Genomic DNA, 17,261 nt, shown 5'->3' on the forward strand with positions numbered 1-17,261 from the left:
TCACAATTGGAGGTGCTCCAATTGTGATTTTTTCACGTTAAATTATTGTGTCGATTTATCTTTGATTGTTTGATTGAAATTGTCATTTACTGTTTAAAATTGATACATAATCACAAATCAATATTTTGGGATTATTATATATATATATATATATTATTTTTTTTTCAATACATACCACTTATGTGCCCATTTTTTATAATAAAAAAATGCTAACAGTTGTAATCAATTAAATCAAATTGAGACAAAGATATAAATTGAAAGTCAAAATATTAAGCTGATTAAAATTATAGAGATCAAAATGATACAAAAACCAACGTATAGACTATCAATGTAATTTGCAAAATTAATGCATGCAAACGGGGTATACAATGAACTTGAGATAATTGTATTAAACTAGTGTTATGCCTGCACAATGTATAGGATGTGAAATTTTACAATTAGCTTTTAAGAAAAATATTGGGCGAATTACACTAGCAGTCTTTATAATTTGGGATTCGTATCATTTTGGTCTCTGACTTTTTAATTATGACATATTTGACCTTAAATTTTGAATATCATTCCAAATAAGGACAATTGAAGATAACATTGCTCAATTTCAAGGACAAAGTCGTCTATTTGATAAAATATAAACTAATTTGACAAAAATAAATATCAAAAAAATATTTTTGAATTTTAAAAAACTATTTCTACCCACTAAAGATAACATAATGTAAAATTGATAAATCTTGTACACATTTATTTTTTTATTTATTTTACCAAATTAATTTTTGTTATGTGCTTGGATAATAATTATGTAATGGGTGGTTGTTAGGCTTTTAATGTGTAATCGATATATTCAATATATGAAATGTTTTTAGTTTGGATTTTTTTGATTTAATGGTTTGGTTTAATAATAATATCAAAGTTGTCGCTATATTTGACTTTTGAAAAAATAGAATCTAATTTAATGAAAATAAAAACAACCACCAATTACATGATCATCATCCAAACATATAATAAAAATTAATATGGTAAAATAAATAAATATGTAAAAGATTTATCAATTTTACATAATTTTATCTTTGGTGGGTATAAATAATTTTTAAAAATTCAAAAATATTTTTTTGACATTTATTTTTGTCAAATTAATTTATATTTCATCAAACTGACGACTTTGTCATTGAAATTGAGCAATAGTGTCTTCAATTGTCCTTATTTGGAACAAGATTCAAAATTCAGGGTCAAATATGTTGAAAAAGTAGTGACCAAAGTAATACGAGTCCTAAACTATAGAGACTGTTAGTGTAATTCGCCAAAAAATATTTTCAATTATAAAAGTTCAAAATTTTATGTTTATGAAAAGCAAAAGATTAATAACAAGTTATTTCAATTTTTAGATCTAATCTTTAAGAGCATCTCCAATGCACTAGGCATATAATACTTGTTAGTTAAAATGCCTAGTGTGAATCATTTTTTTCAATTCCAATGCACTAGGCATATGATTAGGCATTTTGGCTCAACTCATATTCACTAGCTACATGTAGCTAGCGTTCAACGCTAGGCAAAATGTATTCAATCATTAGGATCATTTCCCTCCATCTTTGTTGTTGATGTGGCATTCTATAAAATTAATAGTATTTGGATAAATAGCTAAAATAAAGAGTATGGTTGGAGTAAAAACATAAAACAGTTGATAGGCAAAATAAAATATATACTTTATAGTAATATTTAAATAGGTAAAATGCCTACTACCGTTGGAGATGCTCTAAGAGTTTTTCATTGTTGTTAAAACGTGTGAAATGTCCCATAAAAAAACAAAATAAAGCAAAATAAAATAAAACATGTGAAATGAGAATTTTATTGTATAGCTTTCACCATCTTAATTTATGTGGAATTCAATACTTAAAAGGCCAATGATTCTTTATGTCCAAATCTTTATATTCTCTTATCAATCTGTCTAAAAAGTTTACAGCCATTAAATTATTAAAAATCTCAAGTTGCTGTTTAATTGATGTAAATGTTTTAGAATAGAGACATTGATATTTGGGGATAGAGATCTCATGGCAATCATTAAGATTAGTATTGTGCCAGATTGCGTGGAAATCATTACAACAAGTTACATATATCATTTAGAGCTAAAACTAATTTAATACTACAAAATTCTCAAATTTTCCAAACAATTAAAAAAAAACATGTGCCTTGTAAAGGTTTGCTTGACAGAGGAGGAAAATATAAATGGAAATACAATTTGAAGTGATCATTAAAAAGGGATAATTGCGAACCATAAAGGAAGGAGATAATTATTGAATAATACTAAAACATCATATGAGATTGTTTATGTAATATCTTAAACAAAAATATTTCGTAACTCGAATTTGTGTGGTCCGAAGACGTCATTTTGAGACATTCGACCCATTCATTCAGGTCATGAAAATTCAGATTACCAATCATTGTTGTATCTTAAATCAATCATGTGGTAGGAAATTTTATGAGTGAAACATATTAACTCATCTTTATTAATTAGTTAAGAAATAAAAATTTATCCAATTAATGTGTATTACGTTTATTTATTTGGCGAGATATCATTTAAATAGTGCCATATAGTAATTTTAAAAAATTGGTTTTATTATTGGAAAAGTTGAGTGAATTCTTATTTATTTTTTTCGGTGTTAATATTTTTAGTCAAATACAAACAAATTAGATTTTTTTTTAATTTTTTTTTAGCTACAAAGTAATTAAAAAGGAAAAAGCTTACTTATGGTAGAAATTTTTGACATGGCACTATAATACGACTCAAAACGTATACGAAATCACCTGAATAGGATCGGCTATTTTTCATCACAAACAAGTATATGACACGGTCCGATGACACAAATGTTAAACAAGCTACGGTATTCTTAAATTGGCATAACACGAAATTGATATGAATAATTCATTTAATAAATAATTAGTTATATATTTTAATATTATTTCTACTAAGTGTGCATAAAAATTTTGAACCTATAATTGTAAGTGTGCATAAAAATTTTTCTATTAAGTGTGCATAAAATTTGTAATTCAAAATTTTAGGTGATTTTTTGTTTTTTTATTTTTTATTATCTATAGTTACTTTGTTAGCCAATAAAATTATTTTTAAATATTTTTAAAATCACAAAAATTAGCAATTGTGGAATGATACTTTAGAGCTCTCACATGCCTTTTCACTAGATAGATTGATAGATAGATTTAATAAGAATTTATGTTTGTTTTAGATATTTTTTTAATATACAAATTATTATTATTATTATTATTATTATTATTATTATTATTATTATTATTATTATTTATTTTTTATAAAAATAATTTAACTATCTCATCACTAACCATAGTGTATGGGAGAAGTTAAAAATGGTGTAACAGTAGGTATGAGAGAAGTTAAAAAGGCTTATAGTTTTGGGAGAAGTCAATAAATGTTGAGTTTTTTTTTTTTTAAATCAAAAAATTAAAAAATTAAGATTGGGATATTAGAGTTCCCACAAGACTTGTGAGTTAGAAATTCCATTTTCCTTATATAATATATAGATTTTAAAAAAGGGTCAACTTGTTTCCAATTGGAAATCAAGATTGGACTATCCAGTTTACTCCGTAGGTCCACTTTTGGATCCTGTTTTGATAATCTGAACCGTTCACATTTTAGGATTCGTCGAGTAAATTATTTATGTAAAAAAATCAAGTCAGTCGGATAATGATAACTACATGTTCCAATCAATTTTGTATAAAAATAATGGACTGTAAAAAAAATAAATGGTTCATATAAAATTGATTCGAATATGTAGTTGCCATTATCCAATCAATTTAATTTTTTATAAATATAATGTACTCGACAAATCTTAAAATATAAAACGATTCAAATTATCAAAACAGGATTTAAAAGTGAGCCCACGGAGTAATTAGACAATCCAATCTTGATCTCTAATTGAACATAAGTTGGATTGTTTGAAAAATTCTTGATCATTAGGCTCTTGATGATGTGACTTGAGTTGATGAGGTAAGGATTATACCTATGTGACTTGATGAGGTAAGGGTTACATCTAGATTCGACCTCCTGTCGAGCCAGCCGATTTCGGTGTACTTAGACTTTTTTTTTTTTTTTTTATCAGCAAAGAAAAATTTCATTAAACAGCATGAAATTAAAAGTACAGGAAGATGAGATGCATCGAGAAAGATTCGAAAGTATAAAAATACCCCTACTACTGCTACTCGCATCCATACAACCAACCCCTAAGCCTTTCGATTTTTTAAATTAAAAGTTAAGAAGAACTTAACTAAGAAATTTAAATACATGAATCCCCACAAAAAACCCACAAAAACACCCAAAACAAACTAAAGAAACAAAACAAGACCCACAAACAAACTAAACTAAAACACCCAAGCAGCCCGAAGCCCTCCAACCAACGTCCAATCAGCAACCCACGTCTAATCTGCCAAGACCCACGGCTTAGCTACAACTCCCCATGCCTCACGCCTCTGCTGCATCAACTGCTACAACTCCCCACGTCTCAGCTACTACACCGCCCCACGCCTCCCAACTCCCAATACGCACTCCGGCCGAGAAAACACCAGTTCCACCACCGGGAAGAAAACGTCAGCTCCACTGCTGCATCAACTCTACTGCCGCATGAAAACCTCACCTCCCCATGCCTCTGCTACATCAACTCCACTGCTTCATCAGGTCTTCACACCCAATACCCTCTGCCAAACTCCCAAAGCCCACACCATGCTGCTACTACTCCTCTCCCTAGAACAAATCCTAGCGGCTGAGGTTTAAAAATACCCCACGCCTCCCACTCCCAACGCCCACTCCGGCCGATAAAACACCAACGCCACCACCGGGAAGACTACACCTCCTCTGCTACATCAGGTCTCCTTCTAACTCACCCAATACCCTCTGCGAAACTCCATAATCAACAGGTCTTCCAACTCACGCCGCGGATCCGCACACCCACCGAGCACCGACCACCCACTGGGACACTTCCATACAAATGGTAGAACTTCACCCCTCAAACTCTCACTCGAGGAGGAGCGCTCGAGTGACAACCGGACAGAACTGGACCGCCTACGATCCCCTTGTTACCGCCCAAAAAGCGCACCCCTCAAACTCCTACTCGCCAAAGAGCGCGCGAGTGAAATACCAGGACGCCCCTGCTGAACCAGCTACTACGGCAAGGTGGAAACACATGAGTACAAACTGATGACAAAACCTGGATACACCAAACACACTCCCGCAACAACGAAACACTCCTAGGTGGGTAGAAACGGGGGACTCAAGTTTATTGAAAAGAAAACTAACAAGACAAAGGAAAACACGAGCTAGGCCAGCCGACCGCCATAGCCAAAGGCGGCGGCCAACCGGCCCAAAGAAGAGGCCGGAGAAGGAGGTTTTTAGAGAAGGAAAAGAGAGGTTTTTAGAGAGAGAAAAAGAGGCTAATTATTTGGGTGTACTTAGACTTATCCTTATGCTACAACACTTGGATGATGAATGATATTCAAAAGATGACAAGTCATGGATAAGAATGGGAATTGGTGAAAGATTAGGACTATCTGACCTAATAAAAGTCTTGGGAAAAAGAAATGTAGCTAGCACAATATCCAGTTGGATAGAATATGACCACTTGTGGCCTAAGTAAAGTGAAGAAGTCCAGTTATTTGATAGATGTTGCAATCTTCTATCTGCTTTTCTCTAATCCCAATTTATTCACGTATATTTATTTTGTTGTGAGATTTTGATGTGATTTAATTATAAAGAGTAAATTGAGACCCAAACAATTTCTAGGACAAAAGATACTGGTTGGATTCCATCACAAAAATTATTGACAGTGGTATTTGATGTATCAATTGATTTATTAATTAGTGTGCTAATATATGCTATAATATTATCATTTCAAAACTATGACTCCACGTATTATACAAATTATAAAGACTCAAAACTTCTAAATTATGCCACATCATCCATCATTATACTAATTAATATATCAATTGGTGGATATAACTTTAATCTTAAGCAAAATATGATGTCTTGTTCATTGATTACATATTATTATTTGTGACATAAATATGAGGTGATTTTTTGGAACTTTTAATTATATAATGAGGAGAATTTGAATGGAAGATGTGATTCTTACAACCTAGTATATGGTATTTCAATATGAGGTGATTATTTAGGGTTCGTTTGACATTGGCTTTTTTAGTCAATTTTTTTTGTGTTGTGACTTTTCTAGCCTAGCTTTTTTAACCTCATTCAGTTTTTGTTTTGATACTTTTTTGACTTTTGTGAGAGAAAAAATATAATGATTATGGATAAAAAATAATATTTTGTCTTATTGACTTTTATAATCAATTTTATCTTTTGATGCTTATTTAGCTCCAAGACAAATGTCAAACCAGGGCTTAGAATTCTTGATACCAGTAGTAGTGCACGTAAATGTTTGGGGATGAGTACAAACATTAAATAAATAAAATGAAGAAAAAAAAAACTTTGGAGGTATTGATGATAACATATGGCGTGCCATGAAAGATTAAGCAGTAAAAATCAATCTCGATTTGTACAGGGATTCAAATATAAAACATGTTGGATTATATATTGGAAAAACAAAAAGAAAAACAAAATAAATAAAAAAAAAAAAAAGAAAAAAAAGAAGAAGTAGAAAACAGTTGTGGACTAGTAAATATCAAAGCATTAGGTCAGTTTCTGTTTGAGAGATGTTACATCCCTTAATTGTTGACCTTGAATTTTACCCCTAACAATGTGATGAAAATTTATGTGAAGCGATTTCACGCTCTTCTCTCTTTCATCTTTAACCTTCTTAATTTCACATCAATAAGAGTGAATCATTTTGTTTGTTGTTTACATGGAGACACACCAATCTCACAGTCAGAGAAAATCTTTAATAATGCAATAAATTAACCTTTAATCACAATGCACATTCCTTAATCGCCAAATTAGGATTCAAGTTATACGGTTGATATCTAGGGTTTGCTTTTGCAGGATTTTTTTAACTTTTTTTGAAAGTTTAAAAAGTTAATGTGTTTAAAAACTTGTTAAAAAAGTTATTATTATTATTATTATTATCATTATCATTATTATTTGTAAGAAAAATATTAATATGACATTTTACTTTTTTTAATCAACAATGATAGAGACCACTAATTTTGGAGCTGTAAAAAGATCACTAATGATATAGCACTTAATAAAAAAAAAAAAAAAATAGAACACCAAGGCCAAAACATCAAATCATTCATGGTGAGACTCACTGCCACATCATTAGTGGTAGCACTAATTAGTGCTCTCACTCATTTTCCTGTATGAAAAATGTGCCTTCAAAAGAAAAATTATTAAGTGGTCTTGGGAAGCTATATAGCAATACTTCCACCAATCACCAAATGACTTGCTTCGGGCTATTCCCATCACCCAATATCAAATCATCGGTCCCACTCACTCTATCAATCAATATGCTCGTGGCACACATCTGGCCATGCCCCAACATTTCTAAATAACTTCTCATATAATTTATAAAGAAAAATGGCTGAGAGCACTAAAAGTAATGTTCTAATAGCACCATTAATGATGTGGAAGTGGACTAGCACCATTGGCCCACTGCCTATGCTTTTTTTTTTTTTTTTTTTAACATTTCTAATGCATTAGTGCTATTAGTGATTTTTTTTTTTTGTAATAGTATGAATCATTGTTGAATTTATAAAAGGGTAGCACAGACACTTCCCAACTAGTGTAAAAAATATGTTAAAAAAAACTGGTGTAAAAAAAATATATAACACTTTTTTTATTTTAAAGAAAATATAAGCTCTTTAATTATTCATGTTCATATATAACAAATATTTTAAAAAAAAAACATTTTAAAATTTTTTTTTGTTTTTTTTGAAATGGGCCTTTTTTTTGTTTTTTGAAATGGGCCAACAATAACTTAATAAGGCATTCAAGAATGAGATTTACGCTTATGGTTTATATAGAAGTAAGATTTTTTTTTTAAGAGAAAATTATTTAAACGATAATTTTTTATTTTTTTTAAAAAAAAACTCAAAGTTTAACTTTTGTAACAAAATAAACATTTTAATTTTTAATTTTGTCAATTTAAACTTTAATTTTTTGATTTGTCATCAATTTAAACTATCTGTCCATTTTCGTTAAGTAAAGTTAAGAGAAAAAAAAGGTATTTTAGTAATTAAACTCAATGAAAAATAGTATTTATATGTTTAATGTACACTTATATTGAGTTTAATAAATAAAATATTATTTTTTTTCATCGGCTTTTCTTAACGAAAATAGAATGATGATTTAGATTGAAAATAAATCAAAAAATTAGAATTTAAATTAATAAAATAAAAAATTCAATATTTTGTTATAATAGTCGAATTCTAAAGTTTTTTATTTTGCAATTTCTTCAAATTTTTATTTATTTGTTATTCAGTCATTTTGTGTTGCTTCTAATTTTGAATCTCTCATTGAGAGCCTTTAGTATCCCCCGTAAATAGAAAGGAAAAGATGTATAATCGATAAGAATGTGGAAAAAGTGAGCTGTGAATCAAGAGAGCTAAAGCAAAGGAATTGTTGTGTTGTGTGGGATGGAAAGTGACAGTATTAGAAAGTTGGAACGGGTCATAGGGATGAAAATTATATTTTTTACGGATTTAGATATAAAAATTTAAAAATTATTTAAAATTTCACATTAATAATTTAGATTTATTTCATATACGAACCACATATTTTATCAATTTAATAAATTTTAAGTCTCAAATTCCAGACCCTATTTTTTTGTTTTTTTGTTTTCGTTAGATTTTATGTCTTATTACAAAGGGGCCCACTTACCATTTCTTGGTACGAATTGTTTCAATAAAGTATTTTCAGTTACTTATTTTGTGGAACTCAATTCTCAGCCACAGAATCATTCGCTCAGTATATGGTTTACATTTCACAGAGGTGAGCCTCACTTTTCAATCATTCAAAATCTTGAAAATAAAAAAATAATAAAATAAAAATAAAAAGAGCAGAATTTTTCCAACAATATGATATAAAATTGTAGAATTAAAAAATAATAATAATAAATTAAAATATCATGTGTGATTTTATTAATGTAATTTTTTAACAAATGAGAAATCACAAAATACATGAAGTTACTAATTCCTTATCTCCATATTACGTAATAAAAGTGAATTAAAATTTGTTCACTTTTAAAAATTTTCAGTGTAATTGATTGGTAACGTCATATGAATACTATTTGATAATTACTCTTCGATAATAGGGTATAGTGTTTTATGTTTCAAATTTTTGCGTGTTATATTCTAATATATTTATAGTCTTAGAGTTGTCTCTAAATTTTCATATTACATATCTAATTATGAATATTTGAGATAGAGAGAAAATCAATTGGATTATCCCAGTTGATGAATTATGCATTCTATTATTTATTTGAAAGGTCATACAGCAATTCTTATTAGCAACAAATATTGATTATTTATAAATAAATAAAAAAGAAAATGGAAGGAAAGAAATTAGAAATAAAGGATTATTCACCCCAAATTCCCAACAATAGGTCTGTGTGAAAATTGAAGACACAGTGAAAATTTGGATTAAAAAAAATAATAATAAAAATGGAAAATTACATATCAGTGGAAAAATAAAAAATATTTATAAAAAAGTGACACATTTTTGAAGATAGACAGTTAAAAAAATTTTTAAAAAAAATGAGAAATTACATATCAGTGAGAAGATAAAAAAATATTTATAAAAAAGTGATAAACAAGACAAAAAAAATGAGTGTAATTTTTTTTTTCTTAAAGTACAAATTGATTCAGACCTACTCGTCACCCTACCTTAAGAATTTGTTTGGCATGTGAGTTAATTTTTTTGATTTTTTGACAATTTTAGTTTAAGGTTAAAATGTTTTGTTTGAAATAAATTTTTTAGTTTTTTTACTTTTGTGAGAAAGAAAATAATAATTATGATTTAAATATAACAATTTTTTAATTTAAAATTAAAAAAATTATGTTATGTTTTTGTAACCATCTTAATCCCAACCCATCCCAACCGAGACGAAACTAGGATTTATACACCGGGGGCCAATTCGAGGCTAGGCATATATGTATGGGTCAGATTAAGTCGCAAGCCTCAACCCAATACGGTTCATACAGAATGATAGAAAATTTTCATATAGAATATATGATTTATAAACTTTTTACTTTAAAGTTAAACACTCGTGAAGATAACTTTATTTTATAAATTTTGTTTTAATGTTTTTTTGTTTATACATATGTATGTTAAACTACTAATTAAAATGATTGACCAACAAAATTAGTTCCATATATGTTCATTAATCACTCAATTGTAAAACAAATATAAATAACAAACTTTTACCGCTATTTCGAACCATTTGGGATTGATTAATAAAATGAATAAGTTATTACTTTCACTTCATATCATAATACTGTCCTACAAAGAGAAAAATAGCTGCTAGAAAATGGAGGGAGTCACGGTAAAGAATTTGCAGGAAGTAACTATACAATTCACAACATTCTAAAGTGAAGCTTGAAAGCTGCGGGGGCCATGGCCATCTATGGTCTCAACATAATTTCGTCCCTGCATCCCAACCCATCTTTTCAAACGATAACTAAGCTACGTTGATTTCAAGATAGTGGCCCCCAACAGTCATACTACGTCCAGGTGTCAATTTATTTTAATTTTGGCCTTACATACTGATAGATTGGTAAGGAGGAAGAGAACAGAGAGAGACTGAATTGACGAATTGGTGTAGTTGTATTATGTTTCTGTGTGTTAATACAAGAGTGAGCTCCCTCTCTTTATAGAGAGGAGAAGGAGACAAATGGAATCGGATGCCTGGTAATTACATTGAGATAGGCTAAAGCTAAAGTGAAAGTTGTGGCCTTTACAGCTACACATTGTGGCCTTTACAGATACAAGGTCTAGTGGTGTGTATATATTATATGTATACATGGTAGTGGGGATATATTATATGTTAACAGCCCCCCGCAAACTTAAGGAGGGTAGGCATCGACCAAGTTGAGTTTGGAAACTAGATCACGGAAGCGCCCAGGAGGATGAGCCTTGGTGAAAATATCAGCAGGTTGATCGGCAGAAGCAATGTGGAGAAGATGAACAGTACCACGTGTAACATGTTGTCGAATGAAATGGCAATCAATCTCAATGTGCTTGGTGCGATCATAAAAAACATCATTGTGAGCAATCTGAATGGCACTCTGATTGTCACAATAAAGAGCGGTAGTGCCGGAAGAGGAAATACCCATATCAGTGAGGAGCCAGCGAAGCCAGAGAAGTTCCTGAGTAGTATCAGCAAGGGCTCGGTATTCAGCTTCGGTGCTAGAACGGGCAGTGAGGGATTGTTTTTTACTACGCCAAGTAAGAAGAGAATCCCCTAAGAAGAAACAAAATCCCGTGGTGGAGCGTCGATCTGTAGGATCCCCAGCCCAATCAGCATCAGAGAAGGCACGCAGTTCAAGAGATGAGGAAGCAGAGTAGTGAAGGCCATGGAACAGGGTGCCTTTGATGTAGCGAAGGATGTGGAGTAGAGCAGTATAGTGGGGAGTGCGAGGAGCCGACATGTACTGACTAACAATGTGAACAGCATAGGCAATGCCAGGACGAGTCACTGTGAGATAGACAAGACTACCGACGAGCTGACGATAAAGAGTAGCATTAGGGAGGAGAGCCCCGTCGAGAGGAGTGAGACGAATCTGAGGATCAACTGGAGTAGATGTAGTTTTGCAATCAGTAAGACCAGCACGAGCCAGAAGATCGGATGCATATTTGGCCTGAGATAAATAAGAGCCAGTAGAATCATGAGAGACTTCAAGGCCTAAAAAGTAGTTGAGAGTACCAAGGTCCTTCATCTCAAACTGACGGTGGAGAAAACGTTTGAGGTGGAGAATACCAGCTGCATCATTACCAGTGATAATCATATCATCCACATACAGAAGGAGAAGAGTGGTACCATGAGGAGTAGTCCGTATAAAAAGAGCAGAGTCATAGGAGCTAGAGGTGAACCTGAAGTCATGAATGGTAGAACTGAACTTAGCAAACCAGGCACGGGGTGCTTGCTTGAGGCCATAGAGGGCACGCTGCAGTTTGCAAACCTTATGAGGGGGAAAAGTAGACCCAGGTGGAGGTTGCATGTAGACCTCCTCAAGAAGATTACCATTGAGGAAGGCATTTTTGACATCCATTTGAAAAAGCTCCCAGTGGCGAGCAGCAGCAACAGCCAGTAGACTGCGAACAGAGGTAAGCCGAGCAACAGGGGAGAAGGTTTCCTCATAATCAATCCCATATTCCTGGTTGAAACCCTTGGCAACAAGACGAGCTTTGTAGCGTTCAATAAAGCCATCAGAATGAGTCTTGATTTTGTAAACCCATTTGCAGCCAATTGCAGTTTTGCCAGGAGGAAGGTCAACAAGATCCCAAGTATGAGTTTTGTCCAAAGCCTGAAGTTCATCAGTCATAGCTTGCTGCCAAAGAGGATTAGTACAAGCCTCACGATAGGAGGTAGGTTCATAAGTAGAAAAGGCAGCAGACCCAACAATATAATCACGAAGGTGGATAGGAGGTTGAGTTACCCGGTGTGGTCGACCCGTAGGAGGATCGGTGGGAGGAAGAACCGGCGGAGAAGAAGGTGATGCAGGGAGAGGTGGACCTTCAGGGAGAGCAGTCTGGTCGGGAGCAGGAGTGAGCAAGGGCGTCTCAATGACAGAGGGACCTGTATCAAAATCATCAGAGAAGAGATCGATGGAAGGATTAGTAAACAGTACATTAGTGGAAAGTGCAGGTAAGTGAAAGGAGGATAGGGAGGAAAACATTTGGTGCTCCCAAAAAACGACATGGCGGGAGATACGAAGACGTTTAGAGAGAGGGTCCCAACAGCGAAAACCTTTATGTTCAATTCCATACCCAAGAAAGCAACAAAGACGAGAACGTGGTTCAAGCTTGGTGCGTTCATGAGATTGAAGGAGAACAAAGCAGGCAGAGCCAAAAACCCGAAGATTAGCATAGGGAGGGGGAGTGCCATGCAGATGTTCAAAGGGAGTTTGATTGTGGATGACAGGGGAAGGAGCACAATTGATAGTGTAGACAGCAGTGAGGGCAGCTTCCCCCTAAAAGTTTTCAGGGCAGGAAGAAGAAAGAAGGAGAGCGCGAGTAGTGTCAAGAATATGCCTATGTTTCCGTTCAGCACGGCCATTTTGCTGGGACGTGCCAGCACAGGAACGATGAGGCAGTGTACCATGACTCTGAAGAAAAGAAAGGAAATCTGAATCCCGATATTCCATAGCATTGTCGGAGCGAAAAAGTTTGATGGTTTTGGAAAATTGGGTGTGGATCATTTGGGCAAATCGATAATAAAGGGTTTTCAGGTCAGACCGAGTTTTCATGAGAAAAATCCAAGTAAACCGTGAAAAATCATCAATGAAAATAACAAAATAACGAGATCCCCCCATAATAGTGGTAGGGGAAGGGCCCCAAATATCCGAATGTATAAGATCAAAAGGTGCACAGGAAACAGAAGTACTTTTATTGAATGATAAAGCAGGTTGTTTAGCAAGTTGACAGGGTATACAATCAAAAGTATCTGGAATTACATGACCCAATTGTCCACTAGAAACCAAAGACTTTAAGCGAGTAATAGAAATATGTCCTAAGCGACAATGCCAAAGATGAAAAGGAGATAATGAGGAAGCAGATGCAGGAGCAGCATTCTGAGGAGAGGCAGGAACATGAAGGTGAATGAGCTCATAGAGACGTCCGTGCTTACGGCCGATCCCAATAGTCTGCCTCGTCTGAGGGTCCTGCACCAAACAATGAGTAGCAGAAAAGGTGACAGTTAGACCAAGTTCACATAATTAACCAATAGAGATAAGGTTTAAAGTAAGAGCAGGGATATGATAAACGTGAGGTAAAGTTAAGGAAGATGTGGAAACAGTACCAAGGTGACGGACAGTCATGAGAGAACCATCAGCAGTTTGAATTGAGGGAATATGAGGAGATGAAGAGATGGAAGAAAATATAGTTGAACTGGAGGTCATATGATTACAATAGGCAGAATCAAAGTACCAAGGAGAGTTACCTGGAATTACAGACAAAGCAGTAGGAGGAGGTGTACCAGAGGGGGAGAGAAGGTGTTTGAACATGGCCTCGACATCCGTTGGCGAAAAGAGAGGGGTAGACGGAGCCGGAGACTCAGAAAAACCCTCAGTGGCAGCAGCAGCAGTGGCGGTGTGAGGAGACTGATTCTCAGAGTGAGATGGATTCCTGGAACGATGAAAGCTCCCCCGAGAAGAACCACCGCGAGAAGAGTGGCTGTTGGAGGATGAGCAGGATGGATGGCGAAAACAGTCCTGTTGCAGATGACCAGGACTAAGTTTGTTGCAATATCGGCAGGTTCTGACTGGGCAATTGACCAGGAGATGTGTGGAAGGAAGGCCCCGATTCTGACAGTAGAGACAGACAGTGGTCCGCTGGGGGAATGATGGCCGGTACGGGGGAGTGGCAAGGACAGAGTCCACATGATGAGTTTGGAGAGTACCAAGACGAGTCTCTTCTGATAGCAACTCAGAAATAGCTTGTTCCAGAGTGGGCAAGGGATGGCGATGAAGAAGAGAGGCACGTACGGGCTCGAAAGATGAAGTGAGAGCCATGAGAAAGTGCACTAACCTTTGCTGATTAAGATAAGCAGTAAATAAAACAGCATCTTCTCGGTGAGGCCAAGTCGGTTCGGAAAGAGCAAGCTGGTCCCAAACGGAGTACATTTGAGAAAGGAAGTCATTGATGGACTGACTAGATTCTTGGCGCATCCGATGAAGTTGGCTCTGAAGTTGATATTGATGAGCAAGACCAGTAGTCTGGTATCGTTCTTTCAAAAAATCCCAGATGTCTTTTGCAGGAGTAGTGACAGAGTCAAGCTGAAAGCGACCAAACTGAAGACTGATAGAGGTAACAGAAGTATTGCGAAACCAGGTAATGATTTGGTAGTTCTTACGGTCCCATTCCTCAAGGCGATCTTCATATGTAGGAGTAGCAGGAGAGATAGTGGTTTCAGCAGTGTCTTTGACCGGTTGGGTCATGTCCCCGGTGATAATTCGCCAGAGCTTCTTTCCTTTGAGGAAGGAAGACATGGCTTGGGCCCATAGAACATAGTTGGAATCATCCAAAATAACGGAAATGGGATGGGAGGCATCAGGACGATCCATAATAGTAGTGGAGTAGGGCTAAATAGATAGGGAGAGACCTGTAGGAGCAAAATTAGGTAAAACAGAGTGTACCAGTGAGTCCGGAAGGTTGAAAATAGCTAGGAAAGGTGGGCTGTGTAAGGATGATGTCAGCAGGGTGGAAAATGATGTCAGCGGCGCACGTTAGCAGGGAGGACGGGCGGCGCACGGTAGTAGAGGGCGCTGGCAGCGTATGTTAGCAGAATGGCCCACGCGGGTGCATAATAGCGGAATGGCGCACGCGCGGCTCACGGTAGACGAACGGCGCACGCGGGTGCACGGTAGCAGGCGCGGCGCACGACAGGGCTGGGTGGAAGGCTCGTGGCAGCGCGTGTGAGAGTGGCAACGGAAGCAGAGACGCGCCGAGCAAAGAATCGGCACGTGAGAGCGCGTGAGGGCTTATCTGGTGATGGGCTTGGTGCCGTTGGAATCGTAAGGAGATTCCGAGCTGTTTGGTATAGTCCACTGTGTACGGAACTAAGTACCAAAATTGAGGGATGCCAGAATTGTATTTTTGGGCTCTGATACCATGATAGATTGGTAAGGAGGAAGAGAACAGAGAGAGACTGAATTGACGAATTGGTGTAGTTGTATTATGTTTCTGTGTGTTAATACAAGAGTGAGCTCCCTCTCTTTATAGAGAGGAGAAGGAGACAAATGGAATCGGATGCCTGGTAATTACATTGAGATAGGCTAAAGCTAAAGTGAAAGTTGTGGCCTTTACAGCTACACATTGTGGCCTTTACAGATACAAGGTCTAGTGGTGTGTATATATTATATGTATACATGGTAGTGGGGATATATTATATGTTAACACATACCTTTTTGGTTGGTGATATCAGCCATTAATCTGGAATCTCAAACCGCTCTCACCTCCATCACTTTCATCCTAACTTTTATCTCGTGGCTTCAACTTTTCTTTAATTCATTTATTTATGTGGATAATATTATTTTGGACATAGGTCATAGATTCAATTTAAACTTTTTTTAAGATAATAATTTCAAGTTTTAATCCTTTTAAGTTATAGGAACAATAATAATTAAAAAAATTATATCATCTTTACCTATTTATCTATCTATTTCTGTATTATTTTACTTATTTATCTGTGGGGATATATTTTCTGAATACCAACACGTGGCATGGTGACGCCGACGTGTCAGCCGAGGTGCCACGTGCCTTGGTAGTTAAGCCGAGGTAATCTCGGAGAAGCCGAGGTCATCTCCAAAGATATCGGAATCCGAGATAAGGGGCAAGAGTCCTAAGGCACAAAGGGGATTGAACCAAGATAAGGATAAAACTCTCAAGGAGTTTATCTTTATCACTTAAAAGAGTCCAGAGTAAGCAGTGAACTAGAGTTCATAGAAGTCATACTTCTAGTGGGACTTGGATTGAGTATATTATAAAAGAGAGGCACCCCCGTGGGTCTAAGGTATGTAATTTATACTTTGAGTATTCAGTTTAGTACTTGATTATCTTTGAGAGATATACTGACTTGATCGTCGGAGTGTCCCCGGGTGGAAGAACCACCGCCGGAGCTTTTTCTTTCTGTTTCAGGTTGCTTAAGCCATCTATTCTGCTTGTGCTCTCCAGCTGATCACTAGACGGGCAGTGTGGTCAGATTTTCACCCACACAATTTGGCGCCGTCTGTGGGAACGAAGGAAGAATAGATGGCCAGTAACGGACAGCAAAATATTGGGGATGACGCTCCCACTGGGAGTGACAGCCCAATTGATCTTGATAACCACAATGCAGAAGCCCGTGACCAGGGTCACAGAGAGAACGACGTCATCCCAGAAGGCGACACGTCAAAAAGAGCAAACCAAGGAAAATACTACAATGAAGATAACCTCCAGGTATGGAGGGACAGGTGCCTACGGAGGGATGAGGAAGTAAAAGAATTAGCAAACAAGTTGGCGGACCTCCAGTCAGTCGTCAACTTCATGATGCAGAATAATGTTATGCAGCCACCATACCCGTTGCAAGATACGCCGATGACGGCGA

The sequence above is a fragment of the Camellia sinensis genome, chromosome 12 (assembly GCF_055761805.1).
Source record: "Camellia sinensis isolate YWXY chromosome 12, ASM5576180v1, whole genome shotgun sequence".
Lineage (NCBI taxonomy): Eukaryota > Viridiplantae > Streptophyta > Magnoliopsida > Ericales > Theaceae > Camellia > Camellia sinensis.